Source organism: Salvia hispanica, chromosome 2 (genome assembly GCF_029641045.1).
Source record: "Salvia hispanica isolate PSC_SH4W2 chromosome 2, Shi_PSC_v1, whole genome shotgun sequence".
NCBI lineage: Eukaryota > Viridiplantae > Streptophyta > Magnoliopsida > Lamiales > Lamiaceae > Salvia > Salvia hispanica.
In genome coordinates this window covers 39,875,361-39,894,282 of record NC_142693.1, presented here as the reverse complement: position 1 = coordinate 39,894,282, position 18,922 = coordinate 39,875,361, and the positions used below count along the sequence as shown (strand labels likewise).

Here is an 18,922-nt window from a genome sequence, read left to right as displayed (position 1 = left end):
AGATTGAGGAGTAGGCTGCTTTGCTGCTTGCTTTTCTATTGCTGGGACTGGATTTTCAGGTTGCGCGCGGGATCCTTGGGGAACCTGACCGTATACGATGTACGTATAATGGACTTCCCCTAGAAATCCTAGCATGTCTCCTATTAGATCAAACTGGGGGTCCATGTAGCCAATGTATCGGTGAGCAATTCCTGCAGCCCATAACTGCCAATCCACTGGTAGTAGAAGGATCACTCGATAAATCCCATCAAAGCCTGTTACTCCGTACTGATGGGCATCGACCCACAGTCGACGATAGTGTGAAAGGAATTCCCCTAAATCATCATTGGGACTGGGAGCATAGTTCCGGTATCTTGCGATCACGCGAGCAGCTCGTGCGATGTTACGTTTTCGTTCAGCTCTTTCCTTAATAGTCATCTGTAGAAAACACTCGTTCACCATATATTGCATATAGAAGAAATCTAAGAGGGCTTAGATTCTTAATCATTTATTATTTTCAAGCATCGGAAAATGCTTGGGTGATACTCTAAGGTGTCATATGTGGTATTTGCATTTAGATGATAGTCGATTTGAAGTATTCATATGGCTAGAATACTTGAAGCATGCCTAGCAACGCCGTTCACTTACTTTATTTACCATTTATTTCCCGCTCAGGAAAGCGGAAATGAATTCTTTCTATTGTAGATAAAATCTCTAAATAGTGTGAAGAACCGATTCAAAATTTCCTCAAGTTGATTCGTCAATCCCCTTGATAGAATTTCCATTCCTAATAAATTCCCAGAAAGAACTGGAGGGGTCACGTCTGTCCCACTTAAAATCCAGACTCCTAGACAGAATTTATCAGCACGGTGTAGTTGTCACTATTAAGGCCCATATAGTAAAAACACACTACTTCATTCAAGGATCCACTTTAAAGAGTACGAGTTACTTCATTCATCTATCATGCATATAAATAGAGCAAGAAATCTCTATTGCTCACGTGTTTGAATATCATCAACTTTACCTTGGGAGAGAAAATTACTTCTTTCTTGGTTGAGCGTGATGAGTTGGAGTGCTGAGACCTTATTAGGCTACTGTGTTAGTCTAGCAAAACGAGTCTAGACAATGGCTGAAAGAAGACTCTCGGGTTCAAGCCAGAAAAGAACTGCTCTGATACCACTCTGTCACGACCCAACTTTGCTAACTATAGCAAGGTTCGATATACCGTGACTGTGGTGGATAATAAGAATGCGGGTTGGGTAAAAAAAATGGACTTCATGGTTGAACTTTCTGACTGTAGAGTATAAACATTGAATACATGAATAGAATGGCTCGATCACAATGACTCGAGTCGGGGACAATACAATATACTGGTTAATTATCAGAGTCTTTCCACGAGCACCGGACCGGCCAACCCTCTCGATGACACACGGTCCACGTCTACACTAGTCCAAGTAGGGACTCTCCCCTTGCTGGGACCCGAATTCGATTTCTTACTTTATTTGGCATAGCACATTCGGTATAACCAAACAGATAGGCATCATACATAAAACAAAACATTTAAGGCATGACAACATATTTTTCATAATTAATCATCATAAAACAATACTTTATACTTTTATCCACTGTAGGATAAGAAAGTTCACCTCGTATGCTTCTTACTCCGTATGCAATATTAACCCACTTGGAGTTAAATTCCTTGCGATGGACCTTGTCCAATAAAAGATAATAAACTATTTAGCTTCAAAGTAATAACAATAGCGGATGATATGCTCTTAGGATATGCATCCTATTTTCCTTCACTCTTTCATAAACTCATTCACTTTAATTAAACCCGTAGATTTAATTATTGGTATTAATTAATCGAGAGATTAATTAATTTAATAAACTTGAGGATTTACATACAAACCCACTTACTCAAAATTAATTCAAGAGAATTTTATCTCGAGCGATTAATTCAATCATAAATAATGAATTCCAAATAAGGACTTATTAATTTTAGTCTAACACTCATTTGATATTTGAAAGGCCCAAAAGTCAAGGGAGCAAAATCATTATTTCAATTACCTACTGAGTCAAACTAGCTGCTATACATAACTTCTTTCTTATCATCATTTATCTCTATTCTCTTCCTAACTCTCTCTCTCTCTCTCTTTTTCTTTTCTAAATTTTCGCCACACAAGGTGCAGCCTCGAGTTTCTTCACGATCGGGAATTCAAACAACATCCGATTGTCACGAAATTTTAACCAAAGGTAGAAGACTCATAAAGGATCATTCTTACCGAAGGAGGTCAAATTTTAACGGTTAGATTTTCAAGAAATAACTTCGGAAGTGGCTGTCGGTTTCTACAGTAGCAGCGTCGATTTTCTATACGATCAGGGGTTCAAACGTAGTCCGATCGTTCTAAAATTTTAAAGGAAGGTAAACAACTTATCTAACTTCATTATGACCAAAGGAAATTTCATTTGGACGGTTAGATTTTCTATTATAAATTTCCGAAGTGGCTGCTAAAACAAGAGGCTTATTTTGAAACATGTTAGGAGATTTTCTAGTTTCTTGAATAAAAACAAATATGACGTGCTTGATAAAACTTGAAAAGAGTTAACTTGCGGTTTGAAAACCATTACCTCAAAAGAACGATAAAAGGTTTATTTAGAAGTGCTTCTGCTTGAAATTCTCCTTCTTGAAAAATGCTTGCTTGAAACTCGCTAGGAAAGATGGAAAATTTTTCTGTCTGCTTGCTTAAAATTTTGGGTGAAAAAAGAATTTAGGTGCGTATGATTTTGGTAGAAAGAAGTTTGAGAGTGCGTCACAGAAGTGTGATACTGGATTTTGGTGTGTGTAGCAAAGTGATGCCTCAGAGAAGTTATGGAACTTGAAATTTCACAACTCTCCTTCCTTATACTACTTTCTGCCAACACTCGCATGCAACAAAAAATAATTGAAAGCTTTTAATTCAACGCTCTTCCTGATTTTGGGGATATGTCTCCCTTGATTTAAATTCCTGTCTGCAGATTCTGTAGAAAATAATGACTCGCCTTTACATACACACATATATATATACACTTGAATTATAAAACGTGATGCATATACTTATGTGATGACTCCATGTCATTTTCAGTGAATAGTGTTGCACTATTCACATGTTGACTATGGTTAAAGATGGTAGAAGTTATTTTTGTTATTACACTATTATTACACTGTCGTTTCTGACTTGTCCCATCATTTGTAGGAAGTTGGGGTTTCCTGAAGATAGAATACTAGCTTTGCGAAGAAGCTTTAGCTCATTTTTGTAACATCATAAATTAATTCATTTCTCATTTGAAGAGAAATGACTATATTCTGTAAATTTAATATCCCTCTGCTTTATAAATGTACATGGACAATTATTTTATCGTTTCATGTATCCTATTGTACATTAAAGTCCTTGATCAAAATTAGTTTCACGTTGGCTCTTAACTATCAATTAAAACTCATCAAGAATTTTAATACCACAAAACATAGAGTTTAAAATACTACTTGCTTTAATATAATTATTTACTCGATAAACGTTCAAGGACGTTAATTTGAGCGGGGTATTACAACAACACACCTGGGACATTCAAGCAAAGGTGGAGGTAATCTCTAAGCTTCCACACCCAACGAATCAGAAGGAAATTCGAGGATTCTTGGGGCATGCAGGGTTCTACCGAAGGTTCATTAAAGACTTCGCAAAAATCGCCCAGCCCCTGACAAGACATCTCCAGAATGATGTGGAGTTTGAGTTTGATGATAAGTGTAAAAAATCCTTCCAGCTACTCAAGGATCGTCTGGTCACAACTCCGATAATCCGCTCGCCCACCTGGGATTACCCCTTCGAGGTAATGTGCGACGCAAGTGACTTTGCAATAGGAGCAGTGTTGGGCCAGAGGATCGAAGGAAAAAGTTATGTCATATTTTATGACTCGAAGACGCTCAACCAGGCCCAGAAGAACTATGACACCACCGAGAAGGAGATGCTGGCTGTGGTGTACTCATTTGAAAAATTCCGACCACATCTGTTGTGGTCGAGGGAAATAGTGTTCTCCTAGCCAGGAAGGAATCTAAGCCAAGGCTAATCCGATGGGTTCTGCTATTGCAAGAGTTCGACTGGGAAGTCAGAGATAAGAGAGGGACCGAGAATAGAGTGGCTGACCATTTAAGCAAGATTACCCAAGGAGAAGATGAGGAAGCCGTACCCGATGCTTTTTCCGAAGAGCACTTGTATTACTTAGGGGGGATCTGCTAGACCGATCAGATGGGTAGCAGTGTTGGCATTAATTGGGCCCGATGAGTCAGAGAAACGGAAAGGCAAGCCGAATGACGAGCCTTGGTTCGCAGACCTGGCGAATCAAACCCTAAACCCTATAGTTCGATAATGCACATTTACAAAGTACTCGACTAATGGAATAAATATAGGGTATGATGCATAAAATATCATTATTAATGCAAGGCTATAGATCGATAATGCACATTAACAAATTACTCGACTAATGGAATAAATATAGGGTTTGATGCATAAAATATCATTATTAATTCAAGGCTATAGATCGATAATGCACAATAACAAAGTACTCGACTAATGGAATAAATATATGGAGTGATGCACAGAATATCATTATTAATGCAAGACTATATATCAATAATGCACATTACCACAGAACTGGAATAATGGAATAAATAGAGGGAGTGATGCACAGAATATCATTACTAATGCTATGATACCTATTGATAATGCACATTAACAAAGAACTGGACTAAATGAAGAAATAGAGGGAGTGACGCACATAATATCATTACTAATGCTATGCAATTTATAGATAATGCACACTAACTATCGCAAAATACAAATTTATTTTGCTAAAAATGATCACAACGCAAGTAATAATAAGAATGATTACAAGACGAAAACTATTTTATTAGTTACAAAACACATCAAGCTTTCCTCTTGCCTTTACTAAGCTCTTTATCCTTCGCCATCTCTTTAAGCATTGGACAATTTCTAGAGTCGTGATGGCCCAACTCATCGCACGCCTTACAACGTCCAAGAGGCCTAGTAGCATCCTTTATAGCCTTTTCTCTCTTTGAAATCAGTCGGCTCGCGGAGCTGCTAGCATGACCCTTGGTCTTCACAACATCCGGAGGATGGACCTCTACTACTTCAGGCCTTGGCATTCCATAAAACTCTGCAATCATGCGCCTCTTTTCAAAGGCCGATGTTGGAGGAGTTCCAGCTTGAAGAGAATTACCAAGTTCTTCCAAACCACCTACGAATGCACGAAGCACGTCAATGTCTGTCTTGAACCGTCGAATAAAATCGTAGAACAGTGATATCCCTTGATTTGATACAGTCTGCCTATCGCCAACGGTGGTACAACCTTGGGTAAGGGAGTCTTCATCCATCGGTTGTTGCAGTACTTCTCTGGAATGTTTGCCACTTCATTGTTCCTGAACAGAAAAAAAAAATGTGGCAACATAAATATCCCTGCCTACCGAACAATTTGCAGTCGCAAGAGTATGAATTGTCAGTCTTGTCGTGACTCACAGAATAAGAATTACGTCGGCTATCCCCAAGCTTGTAGGTGTCAATCATAACACTCAATCACTCCATTCCACTCCTCTTCAAATTCTTCGGGTTCAAGCAAGTCCGACCAAACGCATGTGATAGGACTAGAGTAGACGTGCAATTTTGCGCGGTGTGTGATATATGTCACTCGATCTAATAGGTCCAGAGGATTCGACTAGACTTCAGAGGCTAGAAGATCATGAAACTATCTGAAAGGGGTCGTTGGGTGCACTCTATTCCTTCAAAAACCTCAACCCACTATACTACAACTTAGCACAGGAAAGTAAAGGATCGATCCTACAAGGACGAAGGTGTTACGAAACTGCATTTGAGGATGTTTTGGAAAAAGGTGTTGGCTGCTGCCACACAATTTTGTGGGTCGAGAACTTAAAGCTTCTGGGTCTGAGAGATAGAAAAACTTTACTCTACCTACTGGGTCTAAGAAACGAGAGCGTACGGAACATGCATGACTTAGAGAAACTGAGATATTTTAAAGTTCTAAGACAGATGGAGTTAACTTAACTAAACGAAATTTCCTAATTTGGATAGACAAGCATAAAGCGAAAAGTAAAGACAAGTTTTCTTAAACTACTAGGGTCTGGAAAAGCATGCAGAAAAGTAAAAAGACAAAGCAGATCGTACTGACAGGGTCTAGTGGACATGCAGAAAAAGCAAAGTACATATGCAGAAAGTACTGACCAAAGCAGATTTGGTTCTAACTACCAACAACTTCATCTTCTTCGGGAATCAAACCAGAATAGCAGATAAAACAAAGTATTAAACACCATGAAAACAGAGCAAACTTCAGATCTAGACTTAAAACGAGAAATTGACGCCTAAACTAACAGATCTACGCTACTGGATCTAAAGGATGCAGAAACAGAAAGTAAATAGCCATAATCATGCACAACGTAAACAACAAACACCAAATACGCGAAACTCCAACTCAAATACACCACGTTTCAACAAATCCAGACATCTCCATACGAAAATCCCCAACCTCCATCAACAAACAAACAGATCTCAGCTCCAAACATCCAACAATAAACAAAGAACGAAAGTAAAAAGCGAGAAATAAACATCAACTCAACGATATCCAACAAAACCAACATAAATATCCATAATAAAGAGAAATAGGTTCGAATCCAGTGGATCAAAGACTAAACTAGAGTTGCGAAATTGAAAACCAACAAGTACTAAATGAAAGCAAGTAAAGATTGTTTCTTCTCCTTTATAAGGCGGTGTTGCACAGCAGAAAAATAACAATGATGAGAACCACGGTGGCCAGAATCCTCCATCTCCAAGTGCGCAGCAAACGAAATGAGAAATTTGAAGTGTGGAATTAAGGAATGGAACGAAAGCTAGAGCTAAGAAAGTGTAGAAGTGGTTGTCTTGTTCTTCAAGGTTGAGTAAGACACTTTAAAATAATCTGCTCTCACTCCATTCTGCTCCTATTGCCAACTTTTGATTCTCCCAGGTCCGAACGACGACTTCTGATTTTTGCTTCAATTTCATCTCTTTTGCATCTGCCGGTTCAGCAGATTTACTACGCACCTGAACTCATAAACGCACATTAGCGCCCCAAATGCACAGAATTTTAACCCTAAACCAATGCATGAAACGAGTCTTATCAAACTGTTCACACTTAAACCATACTTGTCCTCAAGTATAAAGAAAAGAAAAAGGTATAAGGCAAGTTTCAATGCATGGTTTCCCCTTAACCGACTCTACTAAAAAAAAGAAAAAGACTCAAACTACTAGACCTAGATGCTAAAGGACTTAGACAAAGAAAACAAACAAAGACACATAATAAAATACATTGACACATAAATGCATAGAACTGGTTCATTTTCTAGCAGCCATCCCCACAAGATTAAGGTCAATCCAAGAACCTACAGTCTCCGAATCTTCCCCCTCCCTTCTTCTATCTAATCGGCTTGTCAGTTTGTCAAGATAGCCTCTAACTTCACTAACTGTTGGATTCGCTCAATCACTCATTCCTCACCAGGGATGTTAGGATCGTTCGCTCTTATATTTCCACACCACTGATGCCTCAGGTCAGAGAGTTCTCTTGTCTTTGCTCTTATTATAATTTTTTCTCCTTCCCTTCTGGACTTCGTCCAACTTATACCTTCGATAATGCCCTCATCTTTGAAGGAAGACTATGCGTGCCCGACAACGAGGAACTCAAGAACGAGATCATGAGTGAAGCTCATGAGACTCCATACACTGCCCACCCTAGAAGTACAAAGAACGAGATCATGAGTGAAGTCATTTTGGTGGAATGGCATGAAGAAGGATATCGTGGCGTTTGTGGAACGTTGCTTAGCCTGTCAACAGGTGAAGGCTTTACATCAACGATCGTATGGAAAATTACAACCGTTGGAGATACCCGAGTGGAAGTGGGAGCACATCACCATGGATTTCGTGACGGCCTTGCCAAAGACTCTCAAAGGAAACATCGCCATCTGGGTGATTGTTGACCGACTCACCAAATGTGCGCATTTCATACCGATTCATATAACTCATGGATCGGATAGACTAGCTCGAATCTACATACGAGAAATCGTGCGATTGCATGGAGTCCCAGTGCATGGATTCCTATTACAGCGCGAGCTTGGAACACGATTGAACTTTAGCACGGTGTTTCACCCGCAGTCCGATGGACAATCCGAGAGGACGACACAAACTCTCGAGGATATGTTGAGAGCTGTGGTGCTCGACCGAGGCAGAAGTTGGGAGACCGCACTACCGCTGATTGAATTCGCTTATAACAACAGTTTTCAAGCAACGATTAACATGGCGCCGTATGAGGCATTATATGGAAGAAGGTGTAGACTACCGCTCTACTGGGATGAAGTTGGCGAACGAAGGATACTTGGACCCGACGCAGTCGAGGAGATGATTGAAATTGTTCGACAAATTCGTGTGAGAATGAAGGAAGCCCAGTACAGACAAAAGTCTTACGCTGACGTCCGACGGACCGAATTTCAATTTCAAGTCGGTGATATAGTATTTCTCAAGGTATCCCCGTCGAAAGGGATAACGCGTTTTGGTGTTAAGGAAAGGTGAAACCACGTTTTATCGGTCCTTATGAAATTCTTGAAGAAGTGCGACCCGTAGCCTATCGATTAACGCTACCTCCGAAACACGTGATTCACTATGAGGAAGTTGCTTTGAATCTGAATTTGAGTTATGAGGAGCGACCTCAGATGATCTTGGACCGTAAAGTTCAAATCTTGAGGAACAAATCTATTGCTAGCGTGAAAGTACTTTGGAGAAACCACGAATACGAGGAAGCCACGTGGGAGCTCGAGGATAAGACGATGGAAATGTACCCAGAACTCTTTCCATAGAGGTACCAAATTTCGGGACGAAATTTCTTTTAAGAGTGGTAGAATGTAACATCCCGTTTTTCGAACCCTAATTTTTGTGACGTGGAAAATTTTGCATTAAATGCTTTTAATGCTATGATATATTGTGGTCAAAGTCGTTGGAAAATGTGGAATGGAAGTGAAATTCGAATATGTGGATATATTGATGTGGGGTGAAATAATTTTGTGGCGAATTATTTTTCGCAAGGGATGAGTGAGAATTAAATAGGAGCATTAATTATTGTTTGGGATAATTATCCAAATTAAATCCAAAGTCCGGATATTCCTATTTATTCCATGAAGAAATTCGAAATCCCTATTATTTCTTGGAGATTTTCGAAATCTCCTAAATATGGGAGAAGGGATTATTTTTATTATATTAATTGATCCCTTGTTTATTCTCTTCCGTAAATAAATTCAAATATCCTAGCATATCTTGCCAAATCCAAGAAGATCTTACCATATCCTAATTTAATTAGGATTTTTATTAAATCCCTTTTGAAAGGGTCAACTACACGCCACTTTCCATATCTTGGGGAGATTTATTATTATTTTCTTGCTCCGTGATATTTTATTCTACTCCGTGAAATATTCAAATTAAATCTTAGGCTAATTAAATAGCCAAAATTTTGAAATTCCCTATTATTCCTCTTCAAATTTTCGGCCTCTTCAACAAACAAATCTACTCCAAATCTTTTATTATTTAGATTTTTGCCAATGTTGCGAGAGGTGCCAGCAGACGGGGGGAATTTCAAGGAGAGTAGAGATGCCTCAGGTCCCAGAGATCGTGTGTGAAATTTTTAATGTATGGGGGATGGACTTTATGGGACCGTTCCCATCATCTTGTGGAAACACATATATATTGGTTGCAGTAGACTACGTGTCTAAGTGGATAGAAGCTAAGGCCACCACAATATGCGAATCAAAGGAGGTGGCAAAATTTTTGAAGGCTAATATTTTCAACAGATATGGAGTTCCCGGGCCATCATCTCAGATCAGGGAACTCATTTCTGTAATCGCACCATCGAGGCTTTGATGAAGAAATATGGTGTTCACCATTCTAATGGCCAAGCGGAGATTACTAATCACGAGATCAAGGCAATATTGGAAAAAACAGTTAATCCGTCAAGGAAAGATTGGAGCAAGAGGCTTGGTGACGCATTGTGGGCCTACAGAACTGCTTTTAAAACGCCTATTGGAATGTCGCCTTACAGGCTCGTGTTTGGCAAGATGTGCCACCTACCAGTTGGTATTGAGCACAAGGCGTATTGGGCAGTGAAAGAGTTGAACATGAAACCTACAGCCTGCGATGAAGAAAGGAAGTTACAACTACAGGAATTGGAGGAACTTCGGCTGAAGTCGTTTGAGTCTGCCATGTGGTACAAAGAAAGGACGAAGTTATGGCATGACAAGAATCTCCGGGTCAAGGAACTTCATGTTGGACAGAAGGTGCTCCTTTTTCCAATCCCGGCTCAAGCTAATGCCAGGGAAATTGAAGTCCAAATGGATAGGCCCATATACCATCGTTGGCATCCGCGCAAACGGAGCAGTGGAGATCCAGGGAAGTGCTCCTAACTCTGTCCCTTTCCTTGTAAATGGTCATAGAGTGAAAGTCTATAGGGATAATTCAGAGTTGTGTGTGGTGGACGAAGTTCCGCTACACGCACTCCCAACTATCGCCTAGACAGACGAGGAGGTATTCCCGATGAATTCCTTGGTCAGGCAGTAGGTTAAAAATTCTGAAATACGAACTGAACCAGGGAATCTTGGGAATATTTTAAAATAGTGTGTAAATAGTTTAATTGTTTTCTTTTAAAAACAAAGGAAAATCCAAAAATATTTTCAAAGCACCAGACTCCGAATGAACCGAAACTTTATACTCTAACCTTGACCTGGGAATCTGGAACCTTCAAAATTTCTTTTTAAGTGTAGGGTCATGGCCAAGGGAATCTGCTAGAGAAGAGCCTGAAGGGAGAAGTCAAGGGAGGCATGGAGGAAGAGGTCAAGGAGGGAAGAAGATATTTTGAAATTCAAAATCTGGCCGATATTTATGGAAGTTGTACGGTTGCTTACATCATGCCTGCAACCGCACCATCTTTTCATTAGAAAAGCAACCGTCGTCTCTTTCTCTCTCCAATATTCCCAAATCGACAGAAAATCTGAATTTTTCTCTCCCTTCTCTCTACTTTCGTTCTCTCTCTAGAAAATAAACCCTAACCAAATTCGACCAGTTTTTCTCTCATTTTCAGATCTGCACCGATGGAATCAACCCAATGCACCGGAAGTTCACAAAGCACCGTGTACGACCCAGCCCTGTTGGCGGAATTGACGCAGAAATTGGGGAGTGTCGAGAAAGCAAAAGAAGTGTATGCCCTGTTCGCCGCTAGCCTGATGCCGTCCGCAGCGGTCGTACCACCACTGATGATTCCGGCAGATTCGGTTGCACAACCGGCGGTTATTCGTGAAGAAAGGCCACAGGACTCTAGATCTCAACATGCAGAAACCGTTTCACAACAGGCAGAGAAAGAGGTGGCGGTGGACGAACGGCCGGGGGGTGACGGACCGACAAACGGCGGAGCGACGGTGGAGGAAGAAAAGCAAGGCGAAAAGAACCCTAATTTTGAGGGTAGGGAAGTTGTGGAGGGGGTAACCCCTATTGTGGATAGTGTGACTGAGGGGGAAACCCCTATTGTAGAGAATGTTGCTGAGGGGGAATCCCCTATGGACTCTGGGGATGAGACCCCAACTGATTTCAGGGGCGCAAACCCTGAACCCATGGAAGAAGGGGCAACCCCAGGAGATGTCAGGGGGGAAAACCCCATTTATATTGGGGGGGCAACCCCGATGTTGGATGGCGAGGGGGAAACCCCGGAAAGGCTGTTGGAAGAAGCAGATCTACTTACGACTGGAGTACCGGAGCCCGAGGAAGGGCTTAAATTGATCGTGGACCTGGTAGGTGACCAGGATGAAGATGAACCTAAGATAGACGAGAGGGCAGAGAGGAGACGCACCAGGAGGAGTGCGGCCTGGCCAAGGAAAGGGCGAGGAAAGGAAAGGCGGTGGCGACCTCATCTACCCGGTCTAGGAAAGCTCCCTCCGTCAAGGAGGTCCAGGAGACCATTCCCCTATAACCGAAGATCCCTCTGTCGAGGAACAAGACGAGCCCATCTCTGAGCCCGATTATGAATATGAGGAAGCAGAAGAGGAGCCTATTCCAGGGCGTCCAGAGATTTGGTTGACTAGAGAACTGCTGGAGGAGATGAGGCAGTTCGGAGATCAGAAGAGGACCGCAGTGTACAAGGAACGATGTGGCGCCGGGAAGATGGCCAAGTCGGGACGTTTATCAGCTATTGCTCAGACGTTTATCAGTTATAACTTGATGGGGACCGCCAATTCATCTCTTACAACCACCGACCTCTACTTCACATGGTGCATGGCGAAAGGTGTAAAGGTGCACCTAGGATATTGGCTGGCGCAGGCATGCCACCAAATGACGAGCAACCCTGCGCTTCATATGTATACCTGCCACCTCCTCGGTGCCTTCCTCCAGCGGAACATAGAAATGTAAATTGCCAAGGCCGCTCCTTTGGTAGTCATGTGCGAACCCCCAGAGGTGTTCAGTGTTGATTATTTCTTCAACAAGGGGTTACTGCAAACTCATGGCGCCAAGACCCTCTTCTACTCGTTAGGAGATAAAGTTAAAGCAGAACCTGAGGAGGTCGAGGAAGCCATGCCAAGTGAAGAGGTTGAAGAGCTACGCAAGGAAGTCCAGGCATTTCAACTTAGAAGCTTTTTCCTGTAATAAGCCTAGTTAATCTGAGTGAAGCGAGAACGATGGAGGATGCCTCTACTTGCTCAGTTGTGAAGCCCTACTATAATAGCGAGTTATAAGCCTTTAATAACTTCGAGCTAACACATGTTTAAGGGCCGCCACTGAATGTTTAGAGAGAAGAGTTGTGAAGGAGAAAAAATAGAGAAATGGGTTATGAAGGTATAAGCTGGACGAAGTCCAGGGTATGGAGGTATAAGCTGGACGAAGTCCAGACCAGGAAAAAAAAAATAGATATAGAAGGAGAAAAAAAATAAAATATATATATATATATATATATATATATATAAAGGAGGAATAAGCTGGACGAAGTCTAGGGGGGAAGTTGTCTAGAAGGCAGGAATGATAGTAGCCTGACCCAGGAAAAGGAGGAACTCTCATAACCCGACGCTTCAATGGTGTAGCATTAACTTGAGAGAGAATCGATCCTAACATCCCTGATGAGGAATGAGTGATCGAGTGAATCCAACAATCGGGTAAGTAAAAGGCTATCTTGACAAGCTAACAGATTGGCTACGTAAAGGAAGGGAAAAGGCCTATTTGGAGGAGTGCGGTATGTTGGATTGACCTTATTCTTGTGGGGACGGTTGCCTAAAAGTTGAAGCTAGCTCATGCATATGTGCATATGTGTATATGTGTTTATGTGTTTAAATGTTTTTCTTAAATTGTTTAAGTCTTAAATTGTGTCTAGGTCTAGGAGTCTGTTTAGAGTCTAAAAGAGTCGGTCAGGGGACAACCTTGCTTGAAATTCGCCTTATTCTTTTTCTTCTTGTCTTTATACTTGAGGAAAAGTATGGTTTAAGTGTGAGCAGTTTGATAAGGCTAATTTCATGCATCGGTTATATGATGAAAAACGTTACATTTTTGCTGGGTCTAACACGTTTCCTAAGCCAGGTGTGTGATTGAGTCGCTAGATCGAGGGAATGCTGAAGGAAGCAAACTAGCGAAGGAATGAAGTAAAATGAGAAGAATCCAAAGGAAAAGAAGGCGTGACAGAGGGAGTCAGTAGCTGAGGGCAAAAAAGTCTATCTATACCTCGCTGGGCTCCACTCCAACGCCTATATATAGAAGAGCATGCAACGCAAAAGATATACCTTTTTCACTTTTTTAGCTCACACACATAACACACACTTGAGAATGGGAGATCTGGGGTAGTTCGGGTTACGAAGGGTTCATTTTCTTTAGAAAGTTATGCACTTTTGCGGTCGGACTTCACTTTCGGGAGTCGACTTGGCTGTTGATGCTACTTGTTATCTTTTCGCTATTGTTGGTTTGCTGTCTCCTTTATTCTCCTATTTATATTAAGTTCCTTTTGGGCCCAGACAGGGATCTATGGAAGGTTTTGGATATGGGCTCATCAAATTTACTTTTTATTAATTAAATTGAACCCACAATTTAATATAAGTTATAATTGGAATATTACGAGCAGCCACTAAAGAAGTAATATTGAACTCTCCCCATCCAAATCCGAAATTACAAGTAATCCGGGTTTCCACTTTTATTATTTATTTCCCGCGCTTAAGATATAAATGTCCATTAATTAATTAATGTCTGCTATGGACTTAATTAATTAACATCTTATTAATTCCAAGAGTGGACTTAGCAAGAAACATTTATTTATTATTCATAGAGTAATAAAACTCCAACTGGCCAGTTTTCCGAATAATAAAACCTTGTTCGAGCTCCTCTTGAGGACATTATCAAACGAGACTTACCTCGCGCACATTTCAACATAATAGCAATCCTAGCACCACTAGATATTAATCACCACTACCCAATATATCAGGATTATTGGTTTGCAAAAAACCCGCATCAATCATTTGATAAGTCAAAGTAGTGCATAATCAATACCGTATGCTCAATGCTAACATATGTAGATGAAGAAATAGTATTTTATCAAGACCTAGACTTTCAGTAGATAGCATAAAGACACGTCTTGTTGTTAGTGCTGGGTTTTGGAGCCCCTTGCACAACGGAAGACTTGTACAAAACAAATAAATCAGACATGGATCTATTTGACCAATTATGCGATTAATCAATTCACATGTTAAACAGATAATTGCATGCTAGAACGCAAATAATTCATGCTCATAAAAAGTAAATCCTAAACTTGAATACTACGGTTTAGAGTTACCGATTTGATTCTCCAAAGAATCAACGATTGCTTGCGCCTTCTCCACGATGATCTTCAATACTAGACCACGGATCTTCTCTCTGGTTCCCGAACTGTACTCCAATATCAGTGTGGGCTGATCTTACTAGAATACTATGACTTAAATAAAGAAGACAGAAGAAATCCTTTTGGGAAAATGAGTGGAATTCGAAAATTCCTACAGCTGGGGAAGCTGAAATTTTCGAAAAATACAAATAATGAAAATTGTGATTCTTCTGTCTCCTTTATTCTCCTATTTATATTAAGTTCCTTTTGGGCCCAGACATGGATATATGGAAGGTTTTGGATATGGGCTCATCCAATTTACTTTTTACTAATTAAATTGAACCCACAATTTAATATAAGTTATAATTGGAGTATTACGAGCAGCCACTACAGAAGTAATATTGAACTCCCCCCATCGAAATTCGAAATTACAAGTAATCCGGGTTTCCACTTTTATTATTTATTTCCCGCGCTTGAGATATAAATGTCCATTAATTAGTTAATGTCTGCTATGGACTTAATTAATTAACATCTTATTAATTCCAAGAGTGGACTTAGCAAGAAACACTTATTTATTATTTATAGAGTAATAAAACTCCAACTGGCCAGTTTTCCGAATAATAAAACCTTGTTCGAGCTCCTCTTGAGGACATTATCAAACGAGACTAACCTCGCGCAGGTTTCAACATAATAGCAATCCTAGCACCGCTAGATATTAATCACCACTACCCAATATATCAGGATTATTGGGTTGCGAAAAACCCGCACCATTTGATAAGTCAAAGTAGTGCATAATCAATACTGTATGCTCAATGCTAACATATGTAGATGAAGAAATAGTATTTTATCAAGACCTAGTCTTTCAGTAGATAGCATAAAGACACGTCATGCTGTTAGATCCGTTCAGTGCTATAGCAAACCAATGTCATCTTATTTCAGTAAGGCTTAGAAATATGCGGACTGACATTGCAACCTTTCACGATAGGTAGCCAAAGCCTATCTAGGTTGTGATATTCTTCTTTTTCTTTTGCAAAGCATTGCATAGATCTGACAATATTTTGAGTTGATTTACGTGGATCCTGCTGCTGAGAGTTTATTTTAACAAGTTTTATGTCGATCTCTGTTTTATTTTGATGTTGTGGTACTCGATCTGGGAATTTGGTGATAGACCACGGATCTTCTCCACGATGATCTTCAATACTAGACCACGGGTCTTCTCTCTGGTTCCCGAACTGTATTCCAATATCAGTGTGGGCTGATCTCACTAGAATACTAGGACTTAAATAAAGAAGACAGAAGAAATCCTTTTGGGAATGGGAGTAGAAATTGAAATTCTCCACAGCTGGAGCTTTTCGAAATTTTCGAAAATTTTGAGTATAAAAATTCTGATCATTCTGTCTCCTTTATTCTCCTATTTATATTAAGTTCCTTTTGGGCCCAGACAGGGATATATGGAAGGTTTTGGATATGGGCTCGCCCAATTAGCTTTTTACTAATTAAATTGAACTCCAATTTAATATAAGCTTATATTGGAATATTACGAGCAGCCACTACAGAAGTAATATTGCACTCCCCATCCAAATCCGAAATTACAAATAATCCGGGTTTCCATTATTTATATTATTTATTTCCCGCGCTTAAGATATAAATGTCCATTAATTAATTAATGTCTGCTATGGACTTAATTAATTAACATCTTATTAATTCCAAGAGTGGACTTAGCAAGAAACACTTATTTATTATTCATAGAGTAATAAAACTCCAACTGGCCAGTTTTCCGAATAATAAAACCTTGTTCAAGCTCCTCTTGAGGACATTATCAAACGAGACTCACCTCGTGCGCGATTCAACATAATAGCAATCCTAGCACCGCTAGATATTAATCACCACTACCCAATATATCAGGATTATTGGGTTGCGAAAAACCCGCACCATTTGATAAGTCAAAGTAGTGCATAATCAATACCGTATGCTCAATGCTAACGTATGTAGATTAAGAATTAGTTATTTTTCAAGACCTAGTCTTTCAGTAGATAGCATAAAGACACGTCTTGCTGTTAGATCCATTTAGTGCTACACCACACCAACGTCATCTTATTTCAGAAAGGCTTAGAAATAATCGGACTGACATTGCAACCTTTCACGATAGGTAGTCTAAGCCTATCTGGGTTGTGAAATTCTTCTTTTTCTTTTGCAAAGCATTGCATAGATCTGACCGTGTTACCTTAAAGTGGACTACGCCCACAACCGGTCTACTAAGCAAAAGACTTAGACTTTGTTTACTTCTTATGCATTTAAATGTTTATAAAACATCTTATAAATGCACAAGCAAACACAATGTAATAATAATAGTGATTCTATTCGTGCGAGACTGCTCGAATAATACTGAATCGGGTTTAAAGTGGATTGTAGAGTTTTACGTATACAAGCAAGATTCTATTCGAGCGAAACTTGCTCGAAACATGCTTTTTTCAGTATACCAAACCTAACAGTTAGATCTGTTCAGTGCTATACCACACCAATGTCATCTTATTTAAGTAAGGCTTAGAAATATGCGGACTGACATTGCAACCTTTCACGATAGGTAGCCAAAGCCTATCTAGGTTGTGAAATTCTTCTTTTTCTTTTTGCAAAGCATTGCATAGATCTGACCGTGTTACCTTAAAGTGGACGACGCCCACAACCGGTCTACTAAGCAAAGGACTTAGAGTTTGTTTACTTCTTATGCATTTAAATGTTTGTAAGACATCTTATAAATGCACAAGCAAACACAATGTAATAATAATAGTGATTCTATTCATGCGAAACTTGCTTGAAACATGCTTTTCAGTATACCAAACCTAACAATCTTCCACTTATACTCAAAACATGCTTTCGAGTATACCCATTGCCAAAAACTCTCCCACTTATACACAAAGCAGGTATTGATTCTAGATATATCGAACTACCATTCATTTCACAAGGTGAAAGAAAAAACTGCTTGGTTGTTCTCTGATAATATCTTTTTCACCATAATGTCTTTGCTGCGTACTTGATCTTTAATTAATTACATCCTCATATGTGATTGCTTAGCTTAATAAACTCGTATGTCCCTTGAGTTAGCCTTCACTAGAGTAATCAAAAAAAATAATACTCATAGGCATACTCAAACTTACGATTAAAGCTATTAGGAAGATATTCCTAAGGTAAACACATATTCAGAGGATGACTTACTCGATCACTGATTAGTCATAAAACTAAGACAGTGTAACCCCAAGGACATTACATGAATGACTGGTAAACTAGAATATAGTTACTAGTCTTTCTCAAGCACTAGGGTATATTCATTACCTCAATCAAAATCCTTTGCCATGGTTAATGTGATATATACTTGCTATGTAAAAGCACAACTAATATCAAACTTAGTACAACACATTACAACATACATGAGACATCTATCTCCAAAACTAGTCTCAATATTCTTGATCTCACTAAGTGTCAAACGACACACGACTAGAGACAAGACAATTCCATCTTGAAATGTAAAACCTTTGCATGGAAATTCTAATGCTAAAACGTTCCAAGCTATGTATAGATATATTATTCCTAAGGGAATCTCAACATTCTTTCTAGCAATCATAAAAGGACTTAGATGCTATGAATGTAATTAGTTTCTCTTAAATCATTTATCTTAAACTGGGTAGATAACCAGTTTCCTACGCCAGATGCCAATCTTAGTTGTTTGCAACTTTTGTAGATTTCATCATGGTAGAGTACCAATAATATCATATGTAATGCACTTTCAATTTCCTTGTGCTTAAAGCACTGTTAAGGACACAAGTCAAATTCCAAATATTTGACAATTTTGATAAAACACATATACTCTGATTTAGATGCTTGCCTAAGACCACGAAGGTCTATATAAGCTTCCAATCATGCGTTTCTTGCCCTTAATTGCATATCCATTAGAATGTTCTAGTAGATGATTTCCTCAAGACTTCTATTTATAAAAGGCAGT

At 39.6% G+C, this 18,922-nt stretch overlaps 1 long non-coding RNA gene across 1 annotated transcript; it reads left to right on the top strand.

Annotated features, from left to right (window-relative positions):
- Window positions 1–2,136: 2,136 nt before the first annotated feature.
- Window positions 2,137–3,380, top strand: LOC125216435 (uncharacterized). Its single transcript, XR_007175413.2, has 2 exons — window positions 2,137–2,401; window positions 3,213–3,380. It is a non-coding gene; the product is annotated as an uncharacterized LOC125216435 (long non-coding RNA).
- Window positions 3,381–18,922: the final 15,542 nt, after the last annotated feature.